Source organism: Seriola lalandi, unplaced genomic scaffold (genome assembly GCF_002814215.2).
Source record: "Seriola lalandi dorsalis isolate HSWRI2012SDOR001 ecotype SW California unplaced genomic scaffold, Sedor1 jcf7180002054181, whole genome shotgun sequence".
Classification (NCBI taxonomy): Eukaryota; Metazoa; Chordata; class Actinopteri; order Carangiformes; family Carangidae; genus Seriola; species Seriola lalandi.
In genome coordinates, this window is record NW_019524734.1 from 465,057 (window position 1) to 478,885 (window position 13,829).

At 43.0% G+C, this 13,829-nt stretch overlaps 1 protein-coding gene across 1 annotated transcript in view; it reads left to right on the forward strand.

Moving 5' to 3' along the window:
- Nucleotides 1-443: 443 nt before the first annotated feature.
- brinp2 (bone morphogenetic protein/retinoic acid inducible neural-specific 2) overlaps nucleotides 444-13,829 on the forward strand; it is a 196,674-nt gene continuing 183,288 nt past the window's right edge. The window contains exon 1 of the mRNA XM_087173332.1: nucleotides 444-1,317. The gene's annotated coding sequence lies outside the window, so the exon portion shown is untranslated. The remainder of the gene's footprint in view (nucleotides 1,318-13,829) is intronic.

Consider the following 13,829-nt stretch of genomic DNA (forward strand, 5'->3'; position numbering starts at 1 on the left):
CAGAAGTAACCTAAGTCAGACACACACACACACACACACACACACACACACACACACACACACACACACACACACACACACACACTGTGTATCAGCCTCCTTCATCCTCCTCTCCTGGCACACTCTCCCCCCTCTTTCATCCCACTTTCCTCATCTTCCTCTCCATCCTCTCCTCCATCTCTCTCACCAAGATTTATCTCCCTCCATCCACTCTCTCCCCTTCCTCTCGTCCGTCCCCCCTCTGTGTCCCTCTCTCCCTCCTAAGTGCGCATCATCGCAGCCTCACCTCCCTTCCCTCTCCTCCCCCTCCTCCTCCTCCTCTGCGGCTTTCAGCCAATCGCTTCCAAGGGGAGGTGTGGTTTCACAACAGGAGGATAGACAGAGCTTGTTGAGGAGAGAGAGAGAGAGAGAGAGAGAGAGAGAGAGAGAGGGAGAGGGAGAGAGATAGGGGGGTCGACAGCGCTGGTGAAAAGAGACGCTTTCCTGAGCTACTTGGAAAAGCAACGCCAGGCTTGACACAGTGTGAGTGATGACCGTGGCGCAGAGAGACTCAGCAGAGCGGGAGTAAAAAAAATTAAAATCAAATAAAAAATAAAAGGCGGAGTAAAAGACAGAGAGAGAGAGAGAGAGAGGAGAGGAAGGGGGTCCGTTTGTGGATACCTGCGCGGCTCCGCTCCGGCAGCAGGTGCGCTACGATCCCTCTGAAGCGAGAGTTTTGTCTTTTGGTCCGGAAGAGGGAAGTGAGGGAAGAAGAGATCTTTCTGGGATTATTCCTCCTTTTCCCGCCCGGTCTCATCTGTTTTTCAGCCACTCTGAGAGAAAACTTTCTCCTTGTCTCTTTTTCTTGACTCAAAACCTTTTATTGGGAGCTTCTCCTTTTTTTTTTTTTTTTTTTAAATTCGTGGACTGGTTCACTCAACGCGGATTACTCAGGACATCATCTCCAGAGAGGGAGAATTCATTTGAACTGCAAACTTGTGTATTGTGACGCGAAACCGGAGCCATTTCCTTCCGATCTGTGTGTGTGTGTGTGTGTGTGTGTGTGTTTTAATGTGTTGAGGAAGAGGACAATGTCTGGATTATTACAGCCGCCGCTCAGCCTGCCTCAGGGAAGAAGTGGGGAGTAAGGGAAGCAGAGAGAGAGAGAGAAGAAGAAGAAGAAGAAGAAGAGGAAGAAGGGGGGAAGTCGGTGGCGTATGGCTGCCGTCCACTAGTTCGTTAGCGCCTTTGCCGCTCGGGCTCTCTCACCTCCTTTTTACTGGATACACGGACACACACCAAGAGACGCACGGGGAAGGACCTGCGTTGACACACTGGGTGAGTTTGCGTGTTTGCCAATTACACACACACACACACACACACACACACACTCACACACACAAATAAACAAGGAATGTGAAAAGAGAGTCGGTGCGTTTTAGTGCCAGGTGCGTTTTTACGCGCAGCGCCCTAGACCATACGGCGGGGTTCGGATAGCCGGTTGCAAGTGTGACAAGGTTCAAGTCGTGACGCATGATCGATCAGCAGAGGGCGAGGAAGAGATAAGAATTTGAATTGAGATGAATCAGATGGGAGGCTCGTGCAGTCGACTCCACATTAGCAGCGAGGTTTTTTCCCCCTGTCGTCAACATTTAGTGCAAAAAAAAAAAAAAATGTTGTGCAAAGACGGTGCACAACTAAAATAAATATCAAAGTTTACACGTGGGACTTGAGACGCCCCCCCCTCCACACACACACGTTGTGCATAGTGTTTGTGTAAATGAATATTTTAAACCTGCGAAGGTGTGCAGTGCAGCCCTGTAGTCAGACCATGCTGTGGGAATGCTGTGTGTGTGTGTGTGTGTGTGTGTGCTAAATTGTAGTATAGTTGCATATTATAACTTTGCAGTCTTTTTGCATCTGTGTGTGTGTGTGTGTGTGCTTGCGTGCGTGCACCACAAACCATATCTGTCACATTGTTTTACATAAAAACTGAAGCTGAACCTGACCTGTCCTTCAACCTCTGCTTCGCTTCATCTCACCAACCGTGTGTATATGTGTGTGTGTGTGTGTGTGTGTCTGCATGCTCCTGCTGTCTTTCCTAACCAATGAATACCTTCCTGCTGCCTGCCTGCCTCTCTCCTCTCTCTGTGCGTCTCTCTCCGCCTCTGTGTGTGTGTGTGTGTGTGTTTGTGTGTGATATTGTTGCTCCATCAGTCACCCTGAATGCCTGCTACGCACTGTGCAATTTCTCACAAATTCTCTGAACCATGTAAGCACAACATTTACCTGTCAGCTACTTTGTCGAGACTACTGTATGTGGCCGTAAGAAATCCTCGGAGAAGAGGCGCTGCTGCCTCAGATTTATACTGAACACCCACCGCCGCTGCCAGAGACCCGAGGTGGGAAAGAGGTCTTGTCAAACAAATAATGGAGGAGACAGAGAGGGGGGAATAAAGTCAAAGCCCAAATCTTCGAGCTGGAAGTTAAAAACACTGAGAGAACAACATCTCTTTCCAAATACTGTACCAGTCAAATCAATACATACACCCACATGCACACAAACTCCACCTTCACCTGATAATTCTCTGTCTCATCACAGACACTCATGCAATTATCCAATCAGCTGATCTTGCGGCAGCAGTGCAGTGCATCAAATCCTGCAGATCCAGATCAGGAGCTTCAGTGTAATGTTCACATCAGACGTCAGAATGTAGAAAAACTGTGATCTCTGTGACTTTGACCGTGGCGTGATTGTTAGTGCCGGAGTGTTTCTGAAACTGCTGATCTCTCTCGCACACAACAGTCTCGAGAGTTTTTACTCAGAATGGAGCCAAAAACAAACAGACAAAAAACATCCAGTGAGCAGCAGCTCTGTGGATGGAAAAGCATTGTTGATGAGAGAGGTCAGACTGGTTGGAGATGGCAGAAAGGCTACAGTAACCACAGATAACCACTCTTCACATCTGTGGTGAGCAGAGAAGCGTCTCAGTGCACAGCACATGCAACAGTGAGGTACGACAGCAGAAGACCTGTCAGCCAAAAACAGAGAGCTGACTCACCAAAGTGGGCACAGACTCGCCCGAAACTCAGCAGTTGAAGACTAGAAAAACGTAGCCTGGTCTGACGAATGTGGGTTTCTGCTGAGGCGGCAGATGGGAGGGTCGGAGTATGACGCCAACTGCATGAATCCATCGTCCAACCTGCCTTGTGTCAACAGCCCAGGCTGGTGGTGGTGGTGGTGATGGTGGTGCACTGTGGTGGGAGATGTTTTCTTCACTCACTTTGGGCCTTAATACCATCAATCATTGTTTGAATGACACAGTCTATCTTGAGTATTGCTGCTGAACTATGCGCGTCCCTTTATGGCCAGTTTACCATCCAGCTGATAACGAGCACCTTAACGCCTCAAACTGATTTCACAAACATGACGGTGAGTTCAGTGACATCCCCAGTCTCCAGATCTAAATCCAGCAGAACACCTCTGGGTGTGGTGGAACGGGATACTGGCAGCATGAATGTGCAGCTGACAAATCTGCAGAAATGGATGTCGACATGGAGCCGAGTCTCGGAGGAAAGTTTCCAACATCTTGTGGAATCAATGACATGAAGAACTGAGGCTGTTATGAGAGCAGAGGGAGGAACCAGATGTTAGTGTGGTGTTCCTAATAAAGTGCTTGGTGAGTGTACATTTGAATGGAAGTGAGATGTGCGGATGCAGTGGCATATTTATGATGATACTGTCGCACTGGGAGCACATAAAGGAAAGGCTGAGTGCATGATACATGTCTCATGACATTGTTTAATGGTGGCGTGGGCGCACGTCCGCGCTGACATCATGACTGGATCGATGGTGAGAGAGGAGTATTGAACACTGGAGTCAGTGAGAAGAGCAGGAGGAGCGTCCATTAGAGAATCTCCTCAGGTGGGAGGGAAAGTGAAAAAATAGAACTAAAAACCAACCAAGAGCCTCCAGATCAGTTTCATTACATCTTGTCCCTGGAGATCTACTGCGGGGATGAACGGCCATAAGGTTCATCTTGTTTGGTGTTATGACAGTGGAGGTGGTGAGCGCTGGCTAACACAGCGCTCTTAAATCTCCCACATCGTAGGTGTTCAGATGGGTTCAGATCCGGTGACCGTGGAATGATGCACAACATTTTCACCGAACCATTCAGCGAGCCCTTGTGCCTTTTTTTTATGTAAGCGTCTGAATTCATTATGTTTCTCTGCTTATTCAGGCTTTATTTTTAATTCGTCATCTGTCTGCGTGGATGGATTGTGGAGCGAAAGGGCCCCCGGGCACAGACATGTAAACGCCCTTTGACCCCTGCTACACAGGAGTGCACTTAGACTGAAAGGGACACCAAACAATGCAGATTCATAGACGTGCGTTTCTCTTTGTGGTTGTTTTGTGTTTCTTTGTGGTTGTTGACGTTTCTTTGTAGTTGGTCTGTGTCTCTTTGCAGTGTTTCTTTCTCTTTGCGGTTGTTTATGTTTCTCTGTAGACGTTTCGTGTCTCTTTGTAGTTGTTCTGTTTAATTGTAGTTGTTTTCTGTCTCTTTGTGGTTGTTTTATGTTTCCTTGTAGTTGTTTTGTGTCTCGTTGTAATTGCTGTGTGTCTCTTTGTGGTTGTGTTGCAACCCTCTAAGAGGTTCGATCAGGATTTGGTGGCTATGAAAAGTATCTGTTGAACGCTGTCTACTTTAACTGTGAGAAAGTATAGGCATATAAACTATTCCCATACAGAGGAAAGTACTTTGCGAGTCTATATCAGTGGTTCAGGAAGTAGACTGGGGCCCATTAGGGGCCTTTAAATGGGTTCCACAGGGTTCTGATAAAAATGAGAAGTGGTTTAATTTTGTTCTTATTTCATTGCTTTGCTGAGACGTTACTAGGCTGAATGAACGAATAAAGAGAACTGGTGAATCATCGTTGTCTGTGAAGATTCTCAGTCATCCGGGTCATGGTGATCCAAGAAAAGGATGAGAGGTGAAACTCCAGTTGCCCTCGATTCAACCTTTCTCAGATGGTGAATCGTAGGTTTCATTCCACCTACTGTGGTTATCGCCCTAAAAACTGCTTTATGATTCTGAACCAACAACCAACAGCATCGTGTCTCTCCTCATTTATGCAGGTTTTTCTTGAATCTGTCTCTGCTCCATCACAGCAATCAAAAACATTCAAAAACTGTCCTGTGCATTACACCAGACAAAAGTATGCACACGTGTAAAAAGGAAACTTAAATAACTCATAACTCAGAGTTTTGCAAAACAACACACTATGATCATCATATCACAATGATGCTCCAGGGAAAATAAGAATATGATCATGAATATTAGGTCTTAGATTAAGGTACATAGAGGCTTCTCATTTATGACACTTCAAGTAAGACACTCGGGTTAGGCAAACAAACAAAATACAACAAAAAATGTTTCTAAAAGCAGGGTGTTGCATCATGATACCATTCTACATGATTGAACAGACCCATGTGGAAGAAAATAATGGAGAAAGTTGCAGGATGAGCGGTTGCATCATAAGATTTGAAACGTATTTAAACCACTAAAAACATCCAGTAAACATTGAACTGAGAGAGTTTTATAGGAACAGTTTTAAAATCAAAGTACTAAATAAGGCCCGTGGGAGACAGTGTATTGAAGGAAAGAAAAAAATCCAGAAAGTCTTGATAATTTCCACCTCTTTTTGCCCCATCAACCTCTGGAATACTAACAGATCTCAATGCACTTACATTATGCATCATTAAAGTCTCACATCTTCCCTACACGAGGCCGCAGACAAAAACAGACATTTCTGATGTAGTTTCTGTTGCAGTTTGTTGTGTTGGCTCACAATCATAAAGCAGGGTAATAACAGTAGGTGGAATGAAACCTATGATTCACCAGTTCTCTTTATGCATTCGCTGAGTGCTGCAACGTCTCAGCAAAGCAATGACTTAAGAGCAAAATTAAACCACTTCTCATTTTGATCAGGACTCTGTGGAAACCATTTAAGTCCCCCGACGGTCCCCGGTCTGTACTTCTGGAACTGATGTGGACGTGCAAGAGTAGATTCCTCTGTGAGGTAAATTAGCTTATATACTCATAATATCCCAGAGCTGAAATAGACAGACCTCAAAAGACACACTTCACAGCTAACAACTCCAAATTCGATCAGTTAAAGATGTCAGTTTGATTATACTTTGCAGTGTAATTCTGTGGATATTTCTGCATCTCTTTGTTTTCATAGCAAGGTGGCGACTGTGTTTTGTTGAAGCCTTGTTTTCCCTGGGACAAGGCTTCGGGTTGAATCGCCTTTAACCCAAACCCCTGAAAAGAAAAGGTGCAGAATTTATTTGAATCTACTGGGAAGCAGCTTCGGTTTATGAAATATTGTACAATTGCAAAGTCCTAGTGAAAGCACAGTCAGTGACATAGGAGGTAATATCTCCGCTCACCTATCGTCCTTCTGTAAAAGAAAAATCCATTCAACTATGAGCTCTTATTTCTTCCCACTTACATGGTCTTCCAAGGTTGCATGTTTTCAGGATGCTCTGTGTTTGTCTCTGAGCTGCGTCCGCTATCGCTCTCACTGTGACTCACTCTGCAGAATAAAAGTGCATCAGCTGAATGCACGTATATATGAATGTAAATGTGTGTACTCAGTGTGTTTGCTCTACAGAGATTGACTAGTGCATACAATACAACTGTGCCCTTCGAACCGCAAGGACACGCGGAGCCTTTTCAACGATTGATACATAATAGCAGGCTTTCAGATTTTTACCGCTGGTCTCATTGCTCAGGATTGTGAGCTGTCCTTTTCAAGATAAGTAGAATGCAGGTATGGAGTTCCCTGTCAGGCTGTGGACATGTCTCAATATAACTTAAGTAATTTAAAAATACACAACAGACTACTATTTCTCTAGGTGGCTGTAAAATCTGCTCTCAACCAGCGGTGGCTAACGATGGGTTTTGTTTGTCAGGGTGGATTGAGAGAGTATCCATCTTGTTTGGACACTGCACGGTTCGGACTGATGATCGTTTTAAGCAATGTCGATAGATGAAAAACATTGTTTGATATTTGGAAAATGCACATATTTACTTTCTTGCAAAGAGTGAGCTGACACCTCTCATGCCTGTGTGACATAATAAAGCTAAAGCCCGTTAGCTTATCTCAGCACAAAATCAGATGTGCGCAGGGACTTCCTGTCTTTTACAGTGCAGTTTCTATAAATTATGAGGTGTTAATTAGTGAGCTTCAGAGGTGTTGGTAGATGGGTTTTGTTATTTTTAGATGGAGCTAGATTAACTGTTTCCCCTCTGTTTCCAACTTATGTAACCAGCAGTTAGCGCTAGCCTCAGAGAGTGGTATCAATCTTCTCCAATCACTGTTGGCAAAAGAGAATAATACTTTTCCTTTAATCTTTTAATTTCTTAAGCAAAAATGCCCAACATTTCCATATAAACTTCATATTAGTAGGATCAATTGAGTCTCATTAGTTTTTGTATTTGGTATTTCCAAAAAAAGAAGAACAGAAATCTACGATGATGACGTCTCCTGGTCTGTGGGATCATATGATGGACATTTTCTTTTCATAAATGCTCAAGTAAATGTTAGTGTCAGCCCCAGTTTAACCTTTTACCAGCCACTGGACCTGTAGGACTAAGGACTGTATGTGATGATGATGTGATGTGACAGGCTGGAAGGAGAGGGGGCGGGATCTGGTGGTAACTCCGCTGTCATAAAAAGTGACATTATGAAATTAAATGTAACTTTATAATATTTTCACCAGGGAAAAAAAAATATATTATGAAATAAAAAAGACATTGCGAGATGAGAAATTTCTACAACAGAAAAATGCTGAACACCAATAACGATGATTAAATAGTGTTTTATCATAATGACTTCAGTTTTGATAATGCCCTTAATTAATCAAGAATGTATTGTTTCATTTAAAGATTTTGCAGAATGGACGGCTGGTGGGCGAAACTTTCTTTTTAAATATATCAGCGGAGTAATTGATTATTGATTGATGGAAGTACAGTACCATTGTGTCTCTATGCACCAGTATGGTTTGGTGGGGATGTGAATGACTGGACTGATGCGAGTCCACGCAGTTTGGTGATATGCAGCAGACGGCTGTGTCTTCTCCTGGACGTGTCATGACTGAACCTGCTGCAGGTCAGGTGACACACCGTGCACCCACACTGAAGTGAGAAGAGTGACCGTCAACGCGCTAATGACTACTGAAGTTTGTCCGACTAAAGTTTTCAGCAACAACCACCAATCTGATGAGAAATCTAATTATTCATAACATAATTAACCTATCTTCCCTTAAAAGACCATGTTATGATTTGAACTTAATTAGGCTCATCATATTCTAAAGACCTCCGTTAAATCACGCCGGGTAATAAACCTGGATATTTATGGTTTATATGTCCAGGTTTTAGAGATATTAATCTTTTAGATTTCTGCCTGACACCAGTACAGTGGAAGTGAATGGAACTTAATTGAAAAATTACATTTAAAATATTCACCAGCGACATCTGTGTCCCAGTTTCTCTGGATAATCCACAGACATCTCTCTTTCCACTGCAACAGCCTTTTAATGAAGAAATTGTCTCTGTGAAACCTGTGGAGCCATTTTTCTCCTGGCTAAACAAAACAAAATCCTCTTCACTGCTCACTATCTTGGAGATTTTGTGTGGATAATTACAGTGTGTAGGATGAATGATGGAAGATAAATCTTGGTTTGTGGCCATGCGTTATTTTTCATCTTGCTTTGCGGGGATAATTTGAGTGAGGTGTATGTACGTTAGGGGATAATATCTCTCACCAGCTGTCTGCACAACATTTCAAAACTGCAAACACACGACCGAGTGAGCTCTATAGATGTTGTCAGACAGAGACCATGGGATGACTTGCTGCTTTTCTCTCATTTATATCACTGCAGGTTAAATCTCTGTGCTACACCACATCGCCAAGAGTATGTGAAGACACTGATGCACGGTGATACAGCCTTTCTCTCAGTCGCTGCTATCAGTTGTTTTCATGGTCCTGGCTGTTTTGTTTGGGGGCATTGCCATACTGAAACAGGAAAGTGCCAAACACAAACTGCTGCTGCAAAGAAGAACACTACTGTCATAGATAAAAAAAGAAAAACAAGGCAGCCTTACTTAAAAGTCAGTGTTCGCAAACTTTTGGCCATATAGTTAATGTTTATACTTAAAGGAGCTATTTTGTTGAGCTTTGGTGTTGCTACATAGCTAACGTTAGCAATAATGGCTGTTTACTCACCAGTCTAAAAGAAACGTTGTGAGTTTAGCATCAAACGTCATTCCTTTACTCACCAACATCTGTCTCCAGAGGTGGAAAGCGATGCAAATGTTAACTCTTGTTTCTGTCACGTCTTTTCTTCTAGTCAAGTTAGCATGCTAACCAGCTAGCCTAGGCCTATCTTGGCATGTTCCCATAGCGACCCACTGTGGCCTCCAGTCTGTCCTGAAGACACAGCACTGCGCAGAGGATTGTATTATAACCTCTTGTCTTGTAAATGCAATGATGACTAAAGCATTTATCAATTGACAATCACCACCACCCGCTCCTGGCAACAAACCACGCTCGGGAAGACTCACAAATAAACCCCTTTTAAGTTTTGATTTGTTTTCTGGGATGTTGTGGTAACTATTTTTCACTCTGGTCAGACATTTTTAGGCTGGAGACTGTTGATCAAAAACTATCCAAATAGCTGGATATAACCAGTACAAGTGACAAAACATGTTTTTCTTTTATTTGTGTAAATTGACCATTAAGTATTTGAAGTTAAAAATGTCCATTAGAAGTTCCCAGATCTTGAGATGACACTGCTTTGTTTGGTTTGTCTGAAATGGACCCAAAATATGACCAACACTCATGTATTCAATTTCTTATCATATAAAAACAGAAAAAACAGCAAATCTGTTCTTCAATATTGAAGAAGATGGAACCAGATACAGTTCTTGCCTGGTAAACATTCAATGCATGATCACAAGTGGTTGTCAGTCATCTTTATATTGATCAGTTTTACCACCACCCCATCTCTGCTCCTTGATAGGAAGTTAGAGATCAGTCCAATCATACAGCAGAGAGCTGTTGTAAATGTATGTTATTTTTAGTCGTGCTGACCTATAAATTACTGCAGCCAGCTGCCAGCTGCCAGCAGCCAGCGGACTGAGCTATCTGAACTTCTTATCCAAGATTGCGATTCTTCTTTATCTTCTCTGTTTTTGTGCCATTCATTAGAAAAAGTACCTCTAGGAAAAAAAGAAAGAAAGATGAAACAATAGCCCTCACCACCAACACACACCCCACCACCGCTGCTCCAATCTGCGGCGCTGACAAGCCTCCAGTGGCAAACCTTGGAGACGTGCCTGGCTTCAGTGGCTTGTTTAAGGCAAAACATGGGAGCGTTGGAGTGTTGGGAGGGAGGGACATGAAAGGCAGTTAAACTCTCTCTTTCTCTCTCCTCTTTGCCCCCTTTCTCCTCTTCTCTTTTATACATCAAAGTGCTCGTGTCTGCTAAGGAGAAGACACATGCATCCCACGGCTGATGTAGTAGGAGGGGATGAGGAGAATTGGCCTGAGTGAGCAGCACGAACGCTCTATTGTTTCCCATATGTACATTAATCCTGAGCTGGACTGTAGCAGTGCAAAGCCTTGCTGACATTTCACTCGGCACAGGGGGGGATGGATGGGTGTGATGGGGCATTTGTGTGTGCATATTGTGCATGTGGGTGGGGAGTGTCATACTGTTTTTTACCACTGCATAGTTAAATAAAAAAAAAAAAAAAACACAGCTTTCTGTTTTATTTAATCCACTGAGGATTTTTATAAGCTGCCTCCAAATATTCTTAGGGACTAAGCAGTTGAGTTTTGTAGAAAAATGTCTTGTCTCATTAATACGTTTTTCTTTGGAAAATCAGCTGAGGGATTGGTCCGTCTTTCCCATAAGGCTTGTGGAAATTGCTTTGCGGACACTTGTTTCAGGAAGGTCAAGCACAAAATGACTTGACGAAATGCTTCTTCGTCACAGTCCTGCCGTCCTTTTTTAAACTGAACTGAGAGGCTGAACGTGTCTCTGAAAGTTGTCAGATCGAAATGCAAAGAGAAGAGTTTGAAGAGAGTCGAATTTGTCGATCTTCTTCCCCAGCAGAGGTTTTTACATCACATGAATACATTAAATTAGATTAAAATATGTATATACTCATGTCTTTGATCCCATTTACATCTTTTCCTTTCAAATGTCTCATATCAAATCTGATTTTATACATTTTCCTTCACCCTTTCCTTTAAATCTTCAGTAGGTGGCGCTCTGCTCTTCTTTCTCATCCACTTATTATATTCATCCCCAACAAATAAAAACTGCTTTTGCTGCTAAACAGAAAACATCACATCACATTCTCTGGGCAAGAGAGTTTCTTTACTCTGCCATGCATCTATAATTACTAAAACAACAACCCCTAAGGACAGCATTACTGTGTTCCTGTATCTGTCAGTGATGGAGAACAATGGACACACATTTGCATAAAAATGTAGCGCATTGTTACTTAAAATTCATTTATAAAGTGATGTCGAGTCTAAAACTTGTCATCCAGGTCCCTGTCAGACGCTGGAGGAAGAAGCATACGGGAACACCTAACTCTCCCAGCTCATAGGCTCATGGTACATTATTCATGACTTATCCGGCGCTACAGCGTCTGACGCCTGCGTGTGAAGCTCTTTCTCCCACCTTCTCTTCATCCACCTTCCCTTTTTCCTCTCCTCCGCCTTCTGACGATGATTAGGAAAGACATTTAGTGGTGAGAAATACAATGATTATAAGTTGCAAGCATTGATCTGTGTATTGAGCTATATCATCCTGAGTCATTGGCTCTGACATCCAAACTCCTCCCATTGATTTTTACTGTTGCTGTTGAAAGGGATTTAACCCCCACATACAGCACCCACTGCCTCTCAGCAACATACACACAACCAGCCTTCAGCCTTCAGGTTATGCTGCAGAAATGTACCAGTTGTACTTTCCTGACCCGCTTTATCAGAGTCTGGGCCTCTGGTACAGGACAGACTGTTGATAGCAGGGGGGTGTAAGAGAGTATAGTCACATACGCATTACTTTATATTCATGCAGTTTTACCTCATGCATGGAGGGTGAAGAATTTGTCAACCGTGCAAAAAAAAAAAAAAATCAAGTCAAACAGCATGGCTTCACCTTGTCTCTCACATCAGTAAGATACTCGTTTTGCCACTGGAAAACATTTTACGGCCGCACATCGACCTTATTCCCTTCAGATCGAGCAGGTTGCTTCAAAGTGGAATGAAGGGGAACGGCCGGTTGCGCTTATTAAAAACTTATCAGGCGCTTGCATCGGCCCAACACACTTTGCCGGGAACATCTGGGAGGACGTGATAATGGCCTTCCTGCTCGTTCAGACATGTCATCGCGGTTCCCACGGATGGTGAGTGTCACCGTGGTTACATATGCGAGGAGCTGGAGAGTAGAGATGTGGGGACCAGAGGAGAAGAATATAGATGACATCAATACGTATATTAATTTCAATGGTTTTGTGTTAGTGAATAGTGCCAGCAGGTGGCAGTAGAAAGTCAAGAAGTACACAGACTTCTCAAGAGGCATGAAGCCTAAGGGTGATGATGACTGTGAAATGATGTGAATTATGATTCACGTTTTGCTATTGCAACATAGCCAGAGTTAGCATTAATAGCTGTTTACTCACCTGTCTAGAATAAACATTGAGAGTTCAGCATCAAACTTTAGTCCTTTACTTGAGAAGAGCTGTCTCCAGAGGTGGGAAGCTACACCAATGTTGACTCTTGTTTTTACTTCTATTTCCTCACTTCTTTTCTGCTGCTAATGTTAGCATGCTAACCGCGTAGCTTCCAGGCTAGCCTCCTGGCCAGACCGTCCCTTCACATTTCATTGTTTTGGTTTTTACGTCATGTTTCCTGTACGGCTCAGTCACACAACTCTCATCAAAATCATTTTCAGAGCCACTGGCAGCAACAGAGACGGGCAAAGCTAGCAACTAGGTAGTTACACATTGTAGCTAGCGGCATGCTCCTGAGGTTTGTGATCCATATTCTGATCTATGGTCTGTTGTGGAGTTCTTCTGCCCCTGGTAGCCAAATAATCAGTTAAACGTTTTCTGTTTTCAGTGAAAAGCAGAATTTTATTTTTATTTATTTATTTTATTACTTTAAACATAAATATCTTACTCCATTAGCCAGACTCGGCCCAGATACTTCCACATCTGGGCTAAGTCCGGCTGTTATTCTGAAATTTTTCTGTGTGCGCCAGAATTGGTCCAGATGAGGAAGTAGCATCTTACAATCATGCTGTATATGGGCCAGATTTGGGCCGTGGAACTGGGCGTATACTGGGCCAGAGAACCGTTAAATTTTCAAAGCATCAGTTTGACATTATTTGGATTGCTGTGATTTTAAGGATAAACTGTCCATGAAAGTGCAAGAAGAGTTTTTGCACAACACAGCAGAGATTTATTGTTTATCATAATCGCTGTTGAAAATTGAATATCAGCTATAGTTTATGAGCCTTTCTTTTGTTGTTACAGGGAAATGAAATACTTAACTAACTGAAAATCTTCCAAGTGAAAGGAAGAAAATCATCTCCAAATAACTGTGCCTCTAATAATGCTAATTTATTCGTTGAAGAGGCATTTTTCTTCGTTTATTGGCTCGGTTTCAGCAAAGTTAAAACACCAAATTTGTCTGGCTCAGTTTGCATGCCTGATTACATATTTAATTCATGAGAATACGCTCCAAAATGCGGGCCTCCCCCA